Below are 12,418 nucleotides of genomic sequence, written 5' to 3' on the forward strand. Positions count from 1 at the left end.
GGATGTTTGGAGGGACTCTAGTCAGACTTTTCTCACTCAAGGAAAGTATGTGAGAGGATTACTCAAAAAGTTCAAAATGGAATAGTGCAAAATTGTGTGAGTGCCTTTACAACAAAATCTTAAACTTCAAATATGATGATGATTCTAAAGAGGTGGAAGCCACATTGTATAGACAACTAGTTGGGAGTTTGATTTATTGGACTACAACTAAACCTAACTTAGCATTTTCAGCTAGTGTGTTAAGTCAATTCATGTTAGAACCTCTTGAGAACCAATATGTGGTAGCAAAAGGTGTCTTGAGATACCTTCAAGGAACCATTGATTTTGGTATTAAGTACACTTATTCTTCTGATGTTAATTTGACAGGTTTTTTAGATTCAGTCTCGGAAGGAAATTTGGATGATAGAAGATCCATAACAAGTTATGCTTTCAATATCGGCTTTGGGGTAACTGCTTGGAGAAACAAGAAGCAAAATATTGTATACTTATCTTCTGCAGAAGCAAAGTATCAAGTAGTGTGTGCAGCCACGTGTGAGGCAATTTGGTTGATGAGACTTCTCCATGATGCTAGAGAAGAACAAAAAGATGCTACCATAATCAGATGTGACAACCAAAGCTCAATCAAGCCGATGAACAACCATGTGTTTCACAAAAACACAAAACATATTGATACTCAATTTCACTTTGTTAGAGAGAAGGTTGAGTCTAAAGAATTTTTTTATTGAATATTGTAATACTTGTGATAATGCAACAAATACTTTTACCAAGCCCCTTGGGAGTATTAAATTTGAAATGTTTAGGGAGATGTTAGGAGTACAAGTGAACCCTTTCTCCATTAAGGGGGAGAGTTGAAAATAATGGAGAATATTGTATTATTGGAGAGAGTTTGTTTCTCAGTTGTATGAGTGTCCTAGATTAGGATTAGTTCCTATTTTCTAGGGGTCAGTTCTAATCTCCCTAAATTGATGTAAACTTATATATTTATGATTTTATGATTAATTGAATAGGGCATTCTCTGCTTGGGCAGTCTCAAGGTGCAACTTGATGACGTGTGAGATGCTACTTTCAGATTATAAGTTTCAGCCCTCATTTTAACAACTAAACATTTTATTTTAGTGAATGGCACATAGTTATCAATTTTGTTAATCTTATGAATTTTACATAATGGGTTTAATATAAATTAATTTGGTCTTTATCAATGCTAGACATATTAATTCTACATTATCACACAACATTTTATATTAATGAATGTCATATGCTTATCTATTATGTTATTGTTTACTAATTACGCCTTAAGGCATTTTCTTTGAGAAGAACTCTCATCCATGTCACTATGTGCAGTGGTGAGCCCTTAGATCACTTTGTTAGATGCTCAAAGTAATCTATCCAAGCTTCCGCAACATGCCTTATGATGTTCCCATTGTAACATGTGGTGCAATTGCTAGTTTTAAAAAATATAATTAATATAATATTGACACTATTGAAGCATTTACTAATTGATTTGATGGAAATATTCATTATAAGTGTTAATTGATTATTGGTGGTAGTCTTAATTTAGTCAAAAGAGACTCGGTGCTCTTATATATATATATATATATATATATATATATATATATATATATATATATATATATATATATATATATATATATGAAACACCATTAGATTAGTTACATCTTATACATTGACCAATAGAAAAAAATAAATTTTGATTTAAAGATTAATTTTATTTTCAAAATACTAATTTTATTATTATAATTTTGAAAAAATTTAGTTAGCTTTATAGATTTTTAAAAAAAATTGAGAAATCAAAGAAATTTGAAACTGATTGCAATATAACCTACCAACCTTCCTCCACGCACGTATAATAAGAAAAGTTATGGGCTTAATAGTTTTATTTATTTATGTAAAAGCAAGCTTAAACTTCTTTTACTTAAAGTATCAATATGAACATTATCTGTATTCTATTCATTAAAATAAGATTATATATATACAGAGTGTTGTCTCAAGATAGAGAGACTAGTTTGGACACATAATCTGTTGGTTGAGGAAATCTCTCAACCACACACCAAACTAGGAAATGGATCCTAACTACTAGGAATCACAATTAGAGACAAGTAGGAATTAGATATTCCAACACTCCCCGTTAATGAGTACTTGTCTCAATATCAGTTTGCAAAATCTAGTTGTGGTCAAATATACCAAAAAGGAATATGTTGATGTCCATATAAAGGAGCAAACCTGTCTCGATATCAGTTTGCAAAATCTAGTTGTGGTCAAATATACCAAAAAAGGAATATGTTGATGTCCATATAAAGGAGCAAACTTGTCTCGATATCAGTTTGCAAAATCTAGTTGTGGTCAAATATACCAAAAAGGAATATGTTGATGTCCATATAAAGGAGCAACCATCCACCAGAATGCATGGGTACTAACTACTGCAACCGTTAATCTTGGACGATGTCCTTGGCATACATGGTTCTTCCAACCATTATAACTGCACACATGTACGTGTAAATCCCCCTCCATCATTGCTAACTTAGGTTTTGTCCGATTACCCGTAACCATGCTTTGGGTTTTATTGGATCACCCTCAACCATGCCACCAAGGGCTCTCAGCCACCAAGGCTCAACTTAGCCATGAAGGCACAACAATGCCACCAAGGCATTCAATTCAGCCATGAAGGCTCTTCATGTTAAAATGATACCATGTTAAAATGAGATACCACTAGGGCACTCCAGCCACCATGGGCCACAAACCTACCACTAAGGCACTCCAGCCACTCTGGGCCACAAACTTGCCACCAAGGCACCCCAGCCACTCTGGGCCAAGGGTTTTGTTGGCAAACCCTAAACCATGTTTACAAGAATCTTTGTCCCACTTCATGGTTACATGTGGTTTCTGGCTTACCACAAACTGACACTGCAAATACAAAGTGGTTTTTAGATTACCACAAACTGTATGGGGGTACACATGCCTTATAAGGCTTACATTTCACACTCCAACTCTAGAGTTTGCAGGTTACAAAGACCACTATGAAACACCCTAGACTTGCTTACTAATAAAATGTGACTCATAAAATAACATGTTATTGAGTCTATTCCAGAAACTCACACAAACTCACACAAACTTTGACCTACTTGTCCATCATCATTTAATTTCCAATGTCAATGTTACACAAGATCAATATTTGGTGCACTTCTGATCTCTTCTTTCTTTTTCTGATTTAATTGTCTTGGATTTAACTACATGATTTGTTAAAGTAACTAATTCTAACAAGACCACTCCGTTGAGTTGACTAAGCTCAATGCTTCTAATTCCAAAACATTTATAAATACCAGATTAATTTGTTTCTATTGGAGTTTTTGTTTTTTAAATATGAAATTCTAACCAATTTCACTTTTACATTGAGTTGATAAGGTCAATGTGTTTACCTTCCCAAACTCCAATTCTGTCAAAGAAGAGGTTGCTTGAGAAAGACATTGTTCAGATCAGAGACTCTGATCTCCGCAACAAATCGCCCCCACGACCTTTTCATCACGCCTAAGAAATGTGTTTCCCTCACAATTGACCAAGGCTCTTGCTCACAGGCTCCTATTTCCCACTTCATTTCTAGTGGATTCTTCTTCCTGGGGACAGCTGGCCTCACCAAACCATATCCAAACCTTAAAGTTGCAGGCAACACCATTTGCTGCTTTTGGCACTTCACTGGCTTTATCCTTCAGGTCTTCAAAGGAATTCTCGGTAGAACTGATTGAGACAGCCTCCCGAGAAATAAACGATTCTTCTACAGGTTTTTTTAGGCCACAGGGCCTTGAAGAGGCTTAAAGCTATCCCAATAAAGACAACAAAGCCTGCGCTTGTTGCAACTACAACATCCTTCTTACCGTCATCCTTGCCACCAGATTTGTCATTTGGTTTCTTACCGTCTGCCATTGTTTACTTCCTGATGAAACCCGAGCCGAGCTGAGTCGCTCTAAACCATCCAATTATACGCTTAGTCCACAAAATGCAAGGCCATATAATAATGCAGCGAATTGTTTTTCAAACCCTAGCCTGCATCGATCCAAAGGCTTCCCGGAACTCGATCGCTAAGCAAACACAGTCCAAACTCTGAATCCTCCGCTTGCCAAATAGCACGACAACCTCCATGTCAATTTTCAGAAAGCAATCAGTGATCACTACTTTCCAGTGCGCTTCTGTCATAGGCTCCATCAGTCGGATTTCCTCCTCCACGGCCACGTGAAGCCGATCGTTGCAATAAAGTGTTGCTTGTGAACCTCCGTGGCCATCGTAGACGTCAAAGAAGTCATAAACCCCATCATTGCTAGCCACAAAAGAAGGCATCACTGCCACGGCATCTTCCATTTCCCGTCGCCTGCCACAGATCGACACCCTGTCTCCCTGGAATAGGAGCAGACGCTCTAATCATGTTTTCGTAATTCTTCCATGCCAGAAGATGAACAAAATAAAAATAAAAAATTAAAACAATACAAATACACTTTTTTTTATTTTACTCGCCCAAGACTGGCCAAGCCCACGAGGGGCCAGCCCTCATGGCTCTGATACCTACTTAAAATATCAATATGCACACTTAAAATATCAATATGCACATTATCTGTATTGTATTCATTAAAATAAGATTACATATAATAGAGTGTTGTTTCAAAATAGGGAGACTATTTTTTGTTGGGGATTTTTCTGGTAAAATCCCAAAAACAAAATGACTAAACACAGAGACAATGCTTCGTTTTTCACACACAAGATCTTTAACACAGCGGAAACTTAAAAGTTTATTTGCATCTGACAGAGTTCTCACACACAAACAACTTTCTATTCATTAATAAAAGCAACTGCTGTTACACACTTCTTCCTCTCTCTCAGAGGGATTCACCAAGAACATTTAACAAAAAAAAATTACTGTGTCTTCTCCTGAGATTTTACACTGCTGTGTGTAAAGATCTCTTTTACATTCACTGTTTAAAAAAAAAACTTTACATTTACATTTGCTGCTTGTTTCATTCACTGTTGCTACGTGCTCCTTCTTTACATCGCACTGCTGTGCATCCCTTTCAATTACAGTTTACTTGACCTCTGCACTGTTGTGCCTTCTTTCCAAAAACTTTTCTTCACGCTGCTGCGTGGGTTACAATTCATAATACATCGAATACAGAAACATTACATATATATATGACAACAAAACAAAACAAAAGAACTTACATCAGTTTTCACTTGCCATGCTTCCGTAAAACAATAGAATTGAATTTTTTTACCAGCCTTTACTTGTGCCCATACTCCCGCTGAAACAAAATTAAAATCCTTACCAAAACTTACCAACCCACAGTAAATTGCATTTACTGTTTTACTGACATTTACTGGCGGTAAAGAAACTTTTACTTCACGTAAAATTTCATTTAATGCTGCCCTGTACTTCAACCATTGACTTCATTTAAATCGCATCGCAGAATCCCATTTGGTCGGAACACAAAATTGGAGCACACACATATGGTGCGATCTGCGATATGTGATCGGATCACATCGCACCATCGCAATCGGGGAAATCAAGTGAACAAAGCGGAGGAACCAAGCAGACATGCGATATGCGATCTGCGATCTCATCGCATTGCAAATCAAATAAACCTGCAGTTGAAATTATTATTTCAACACTCTCCTTTAATTTCAACTGCTGGGTTATTAATCATACACAGACATTTCCTCAAATACTCAAAACTTTTCTGTCCCAAAGGCTTGGTCAAAATGTCCGCAACCTGTTCTTGAGTGCTGCAATGTTGTAGAACAATTTCTCCATTGTTCACCAATTCTCTAATGTAGTGAAACCTTGTATCAATGTGTTTCGTTCGCTTGTGAAACACAGAATTCTTGGACAACGCAATAGCTGAACTATTGTCGCATAAAATCACCATTGCTGTAGCCTGCTCTTGGCATCAACTTTTCAACAGTCTCCTCATCCAAACCGCTTGACATGTTGCTACTGTAGCTACCACGTACTCTGCTTCTGCTGTAGACAACGCTACAATGGGCTGTTTCTTGGAAGCCCATGAAATTGCTCCTGAACCCATGTGAAAAACATAACCAGAAGTGCTTTTCCGATCATCTCCACTTCCAGCCCAATCGCTATCGGTGTAGCCAACTAAGTTTGAGTTTTTTGAAAAAGTATAGAAAATGCCAAATCTTTTTGTACCTTTGACATACCTCAGAATTCTTTTTGCTGCTTGCCAATGTGCCTCTTTTGGCCTCTCCATGAATCTGGAAATCAAACTAATAGCAAACATTATGTCAGGCCTAGTTGCAGTTAAATACATAAGGCTGCCAACTATGCTCTTATACAAGCTAGGATCAAAATCCTTGCTGCTGTCCTCTTTGTTGAGTTTTAATCCCATTACTGTGGGAGTGATTGCTGCCTTACACTCTTGCATGTGAAATCTTTCCAACACTTCATTTACATATCTTGCTTGAGAGATAAAAATCCCATTTTCATTTTGATCTACTTCTATTCCTAAGAAGTATATCAGCAAACCCATGTCAGTCATCTCAAATTCCTCTTTCATGACTGATTTGAAGTTTTCAATGAGGTAGTCATCATTGCCTGTAAAAATCACATCATCAACATACAAGACAACAATTAAAATCTTGCCATCCTTTTCTTTGATGTAGACAGTGGGTTCTCCCTCACATTTGTCAAATTCATTTTCCAGTAGATAGGAATCTATCCTACTGTACCACACTCTTGGAGCTTGCTTCAACCCATAAAGAGCTTTCTTCAATCTGCACACTTTGTGCTCTTGGCCTTTCTTCTCATAGCCTAGAGGTTGTTCAATGTAAGCCTCCTCCTTTGACACTCCATTTAGGAATGCCGACTTCACATCCATTTGGTATACTTTCCATTTGTTTTGTGCTGCTATGGACAACATTTCTCTCACGGTTTCCATTCTTGCAACCGGTGCGAAAGTCTCCTCATAGTCTCTCCCATACTGCTGCTTGTATCCATTGACAACCAGCCTTGCCTTGTGCCTTTCAATTTTGCCTTCAGCATTGCACTTGGTCTTATAGACCCATTTGACTCCAATAACTTCTTTACCTTTTGGTAGCTCAACCAAATCCCATGTCTTGTTTCTTTCTATGGCATTCATCTCCTCATCCATAGCTTCTATCCATTTCTTATCTTTAATAGCATCTTCGAAATGAATAGGGTCATCAACATGACAATACAAGGTAAATAAGGAATTCATTCCTTCATTATAAATGTCACTTAAGTTTCTGAACTTCTTACCTCTTTCACTTGGTGTGCAAGTGCTTGAAGATGCACTTGAATTTCCTCCTTGTGGTGTGCTTGGAGAAGCACTCTCATTTCTCCTCAAGGGTGTTCCTTGCTGTCCTTGTGTTGGCGCTGCTGTTTGGGGATGTATTTCTACCATTTCCTCATCATCTTCATCATGAGACAAACAGTTTTTAACATTAACTGTTTTCTCTATGCTTCCATCCCAAGCTTCCTCCTCAATAAACTGAACATCTCTGCTCACAAAGAATTTCTTGGTGGATGGGATATACAACCTGTAAGCCTTGGATTCCTTACTGTATCCGATGAAGATACATTTCTCCCCTTTCCTATCCAACTTCCTCCTTAGCTGATCAGGAATGTGTGCATAGGCCACACATCCAAAAAAATTCATGTGGGTGACTCCTTGCTTTCTCCCACTCCATGCCTCTTCTAGCACTTTGTTCATCACAGCTTTTGTAGGACACCTATTCAAGATATATACAGCACAGTTTACGGCTTCAGCCCAATAATCATTTGGCAAATGCTTTTTCTTCAACATGCTCCTCGCCATATCCATGATGGTCCTGTTCTTCCTTTCAGCAACTCCATTTTGCTGTGGGGTGTACCTTGCTGTAAACTGCTTGTGAATTCCATTTTCTCTGCAAAAACATAAAAATTATTTGGAGATATACTCACCTCCTCTGTCTGTTCTCAAGACTTTAATACGCAGCCCACTTTGATTTTCCACAAGTGCTTTGAAATTTCGGAATTTTTCAAACACTTTCGATTTGTTCTTCAAGAAATAAACCCAAGTCTTTCTTGTAAAATCATCAATGAATGTTAGAAAATATTGGCTGCCTGCTAAAGACGGGGTTTGCATTGGTCCACATAAATATGAGTGGACAATTTCTAAGGGTGCTTTCGCCCTTATGCTTTTCCCGCTTGGAAAACTTTCTCTGTGTTGTTTTCCCAATATGCAGCCTTCACAAAGGCTGTCCGGTTTCTCTATCAATGGTAATCCTCTTACCATTCCTTTTCTGCTCAACAAGTTAAGACCTCCAAAGTTGAGATGTCCAAATCTCAAGTGCCACAACCAATTTTCATCTTTTGGTTGGCTTTGGAAAGCCTCTTGGGTAACTGCTGCAATTTCTCCTTTGTTTTTCAAATCTGCTCTTATTCTGAGAGGGAACATTGTGTTCCTCGTCATCCTCACTTCAACAATGCATCGCTTGTTGGGTGCTCTATCCATGATGGTGCATACATCATTTACAAAGAAAACATTGTAACCTTTTTTAACAAGCTGTCCAATACTCAAGAGGTTACATCTCATTCTAGGAACATAATAGACATCTTCTATGGTTTTCTTTTCACCCTGCTTTGTAAATATTTTAACTTCTCCTTTACCCATAACAGAAATTTTGCTATCAGTCCCAAGTGTGACTTGTGACTTCACACTTTGATCTAAAGCAAAAAACAAAGCTATGTTTCCTGTCATATGGTTGCTGCAACCGGAGTCTAGAAACCATATATCTTCACTATTTGTCTCAGCCATATTACAAGCTAACAAAACATTATCATGGCTGACATTTTCTTTAGTAATATTTGCACTAGAACTATTACTCACATCATGCTGCTTCTTCCTACATTCACTGGCATAATGCCCATATTTTTTACAATAATAACATTGGACATTGGATTTTTCATACCTTTGTCCTTGAGCATGATGTTGTCCACTTTGTTGGCTGCTGCCTTGACCTTGGTTCTGATTTGGATTCTTGCCCCTTCCTTGAGCATTCGCTGAACTGTTCCTTCCACCTCTGTTCTGGCTTCTGCCTCTTCCTCTCTTATTTCCTCTGCCTTGACCTCTTCCTCTTCCAAAGGACATCTGGGTCTTGAAGGCTTGCTCTAGAGATGAGTTTTCATTTCTACTCAACCTCTGCTCATGTGTTACCAGTGATGCATGAAGCTCATCAAATGAAAAGTTTGAGAGATTCTTTGTCTCTTCTATGGTGGTGACAATTACATGGAACCTTGAGGGTAGGCACCTCAATAGTTTCTCCACAATCCTCCTTTCTTCAAGTATCTCTCCATGAGATCTTATTTGTGTGACGAGGCCAATTACTTGAGTGAAGAATGAGTCAATATTGTCTGACTCCTTCATGCACAGGTTCTCAAAATCTTTCCTCAGCAACTGTAGTTTTGCTGTCTTCACTTTCTCCATGCCTTGATAGGCTGTCTTGAGAGTTTGCCATGCATCTTTGGATGTCTTAGCTACTGCTAACCTTGGAAACACGCTTCCATGCACTGCCTGATACAAGAAGAAGAGGGCTTTTGAGTCCTTCTTCTTGTGGCTCTTTAACAGATCCTTCTCTCCCTGAGTTAATGCATTAAACTCATTTTCATCTACTGGTTGTTCAAAACCATCCTCAACTATTTCCCATAAGTCTTGGGAAGCAAACAAGGCTTTCATTGTTATTGCCCAATAGTCATAGTTTCTACCATCAAATAATGGGAGCTGCATACCCATGCTATTGCTGGTGCTGGTGTTAGCCATTTTTGCACTCTTAACTATGCTTCAAATACTTCACTGTGTATTTAAAATAACAGACTGTCTTCAACAGCAACACACAAAAAAAACTTGAGAAATACCTTGGATTCTTTTTCCTGAGTCTTCACACTGCTGGAGAAGTTGCTGCAATAAACATCCTTCCTTCAGCTTCTTTGAACCCTTCAAAGAGCCTGGATTAGCTCTGATACCACTGTTGGGGATTTTTCTGGTAAAATCCCAAAAACAAAATGACTAAACACAGAGACAATGCTCTTTTTTTCACACACAGGATCTTTAACACAGCGGAAACTTAAAAGTTTATTTGCAGCTGACAGAGTTCTCACACACAAACAAATTTCTATTCATTAATAAAAGCAACTGCTGTTACACACTTCTTCCTCTCTCTCATAGGGATTCACCAAGAACATTTAACAAAAAAAAATTACTCTGTCTTCTCCTGAGATTTTACACTGTTGTGTGTAAAGATCTCTTTTACATTCACTGTTTTAAAAAAAAAAATTACATTTACATTTACTGCTTGTTTCATTCACTGTTGCTACGTGCTCCTTCTTTACATCGCACTGCTGTGCATCCCTTTCAATTACAGTTTACTTCACCTCTGCACTGTTGTGCCTTCTTTCCAAAAACTTTTCTTCACGCTGCTGCGTGGGTTACAATTCATAATACATCGAATACAGAAACATTACATATATATATGAGAACAAAACAAAACAAAAGAACTTACATGAGTTTTCACTTGCCATGCTTCCGTAAAACAATAGAATTAAATGTTTTTACGAGCCTTTACTTGTGCCCATACTCCCGCTGAAACAAAATTAAAATCCTTACCAAAACTTACTGTTTACTTCACGTAAAATTTCATTTAATGCTGCCCTTTACTTCAACCATTGACTTCATTTAAATCGCATCGAAGAATCCCATTTGGTCGGAACACAAAATCAATAGATCACATCGCACCATCGCAATAGGGGAAATCAAGTGAACAAAGCGGAGGAACCAAGCACACATGCAATATGCGATCTGCAATCTCATCGCATCGCAAATCAAATAAACCTCCAGTTGAAATTATTATTTCAACATTTTCGGCACAATTTATTGGTTGAGAAAATCTCTTAACCACACACCAAACTAGGAAATGGATCTTAACTACTAAGAACAGACTCTTTTACTTAGTGAAAATCACAACTAGAGACAAGTAAGAATTAAAGACCTTGTATTACCCACAAACAAGGTCGATGGGGAAGTCAAGTATAATGGACATGCCATGAATGAGTTTGTGCCACAGAAGACCTCTACTTACATAAGTCAGCATGATGTGCATATGGGAGAAATGACAGTCAGAGAAACTTTCGATTTCTCAGCTCGTTGCCAAGGCGTTGGTTCAAGATCTGGTATATTTTCTAAGCTGAATGCTAGGTCATTCTTAGTTTGTTAAGTAGAAACATAAAAATAGCCTCTCATCTCGGCTGCAGATGTATTGAGTGAGCTTTCCAGGCGAGAGAAGCGACTAGGGGTGAAACCAGATCCAGACATTGATATTTTCATGAAGGTATCCACTTCAAATTCAAAAGGTGCAGGTTTGAATTTAGTTCCTTTTTATTCTGGTGAAGCTGAAATTAATCACAGTGAACTGTTGAATACATATTTTATATTTCTAGGCAATAGCCATGGAGGGACAGAAAACCAGCATTATGACAGACTACGTTTTGAAGGTAAGCTTTCTTTCAGTTCTAAGAATCTTGCTCCGATGAATTTGTGTTCCAGACGGAAGGTAAGTTTTCTTGGAACTCATCATGCTTTGGTTATTTAAATCTTTATGTCAATTATAATGAATAATATCGAAAAGCTTCGACCAGGTTTTGGGGTTAGAGGCATGCGCGGATACGATGGTGGGAGATCAAATGCGCAGAGGGATTTCCGGAGGTGAGAAGAAAAGAGTCACAATAGGGGAGATGATTGTTGGAGGTGACTGCAAAGCTTTCTTGATCGATGAAATTTCGATAGGGCTGGACAGCTCTACCGCATATGGGATTATCAGATACTTCTACCACTTTGTTCATATCATGAGGGCAACAATGGTGGTTTCTCTTCTGCAACCTGCACCTGAAACGTTTGAACTCTTCGATGATCTAATCCTGCTGTCAGAAGGTTATATAGTGTACCAGGGACCCAGAGAATTTGTATTGGATTTCTTCGAGACCATGGGATTTAAATGTCCCAAAAGGAAAGCAGTTGCAGATTTTTTACAAGAGGTAATTAAATAAGTATCTGGTTACCGATTATATTAAAAATAAAGTGATTGCAATTATTTGTATTCATAGTAGCGAGAATTTTTGAAATATAAATTGTATTCCAGTTAAATATGGCTTATTAAAACGATATGATTTTTTAGGTTTCTAGGTGAGTTTGCAGTGTTATGCACTTTACGTTATATTTTTTAAAACCATGAAAATCCTTTCAACATTGATTGAACAATTTAAAGTTGGTTGGATATTGGATAAACTAGTAGTGACATTGATTAACTAATTTTCTCTTTTAACTTTGGTGATGAGTAACCGCAATTTTTAGGC

The 12,418-nt window shown here is 37.7% G+C and overlaps 1 pseudogene; it reads left to right on the plus strand.

Moving 5' to 3' along the window:
- Positions 1-12,418, plus strand: part of LOC149229062 (ABC transporter G family member 39-like) — a 109,817-nt pseudogene that overhangs the window by 45,447 nt on the left and 51,952 nt on the right.

The sequence above is a fragment of the Pinus tabuliformis genome, chromosome J, assembly GCF_031772625.1.
Source record: "Pinus tabuliformis cultivar Carrire ecotype Pingquan chromosome J, CPIR1, whole genome shotgun sequence".
NCBI lineage: Eukaryota > Viridiplantae > Streptophyta > Pinopsida > Pinales > Pinaceae > Pinus > Pinus tabuliformis.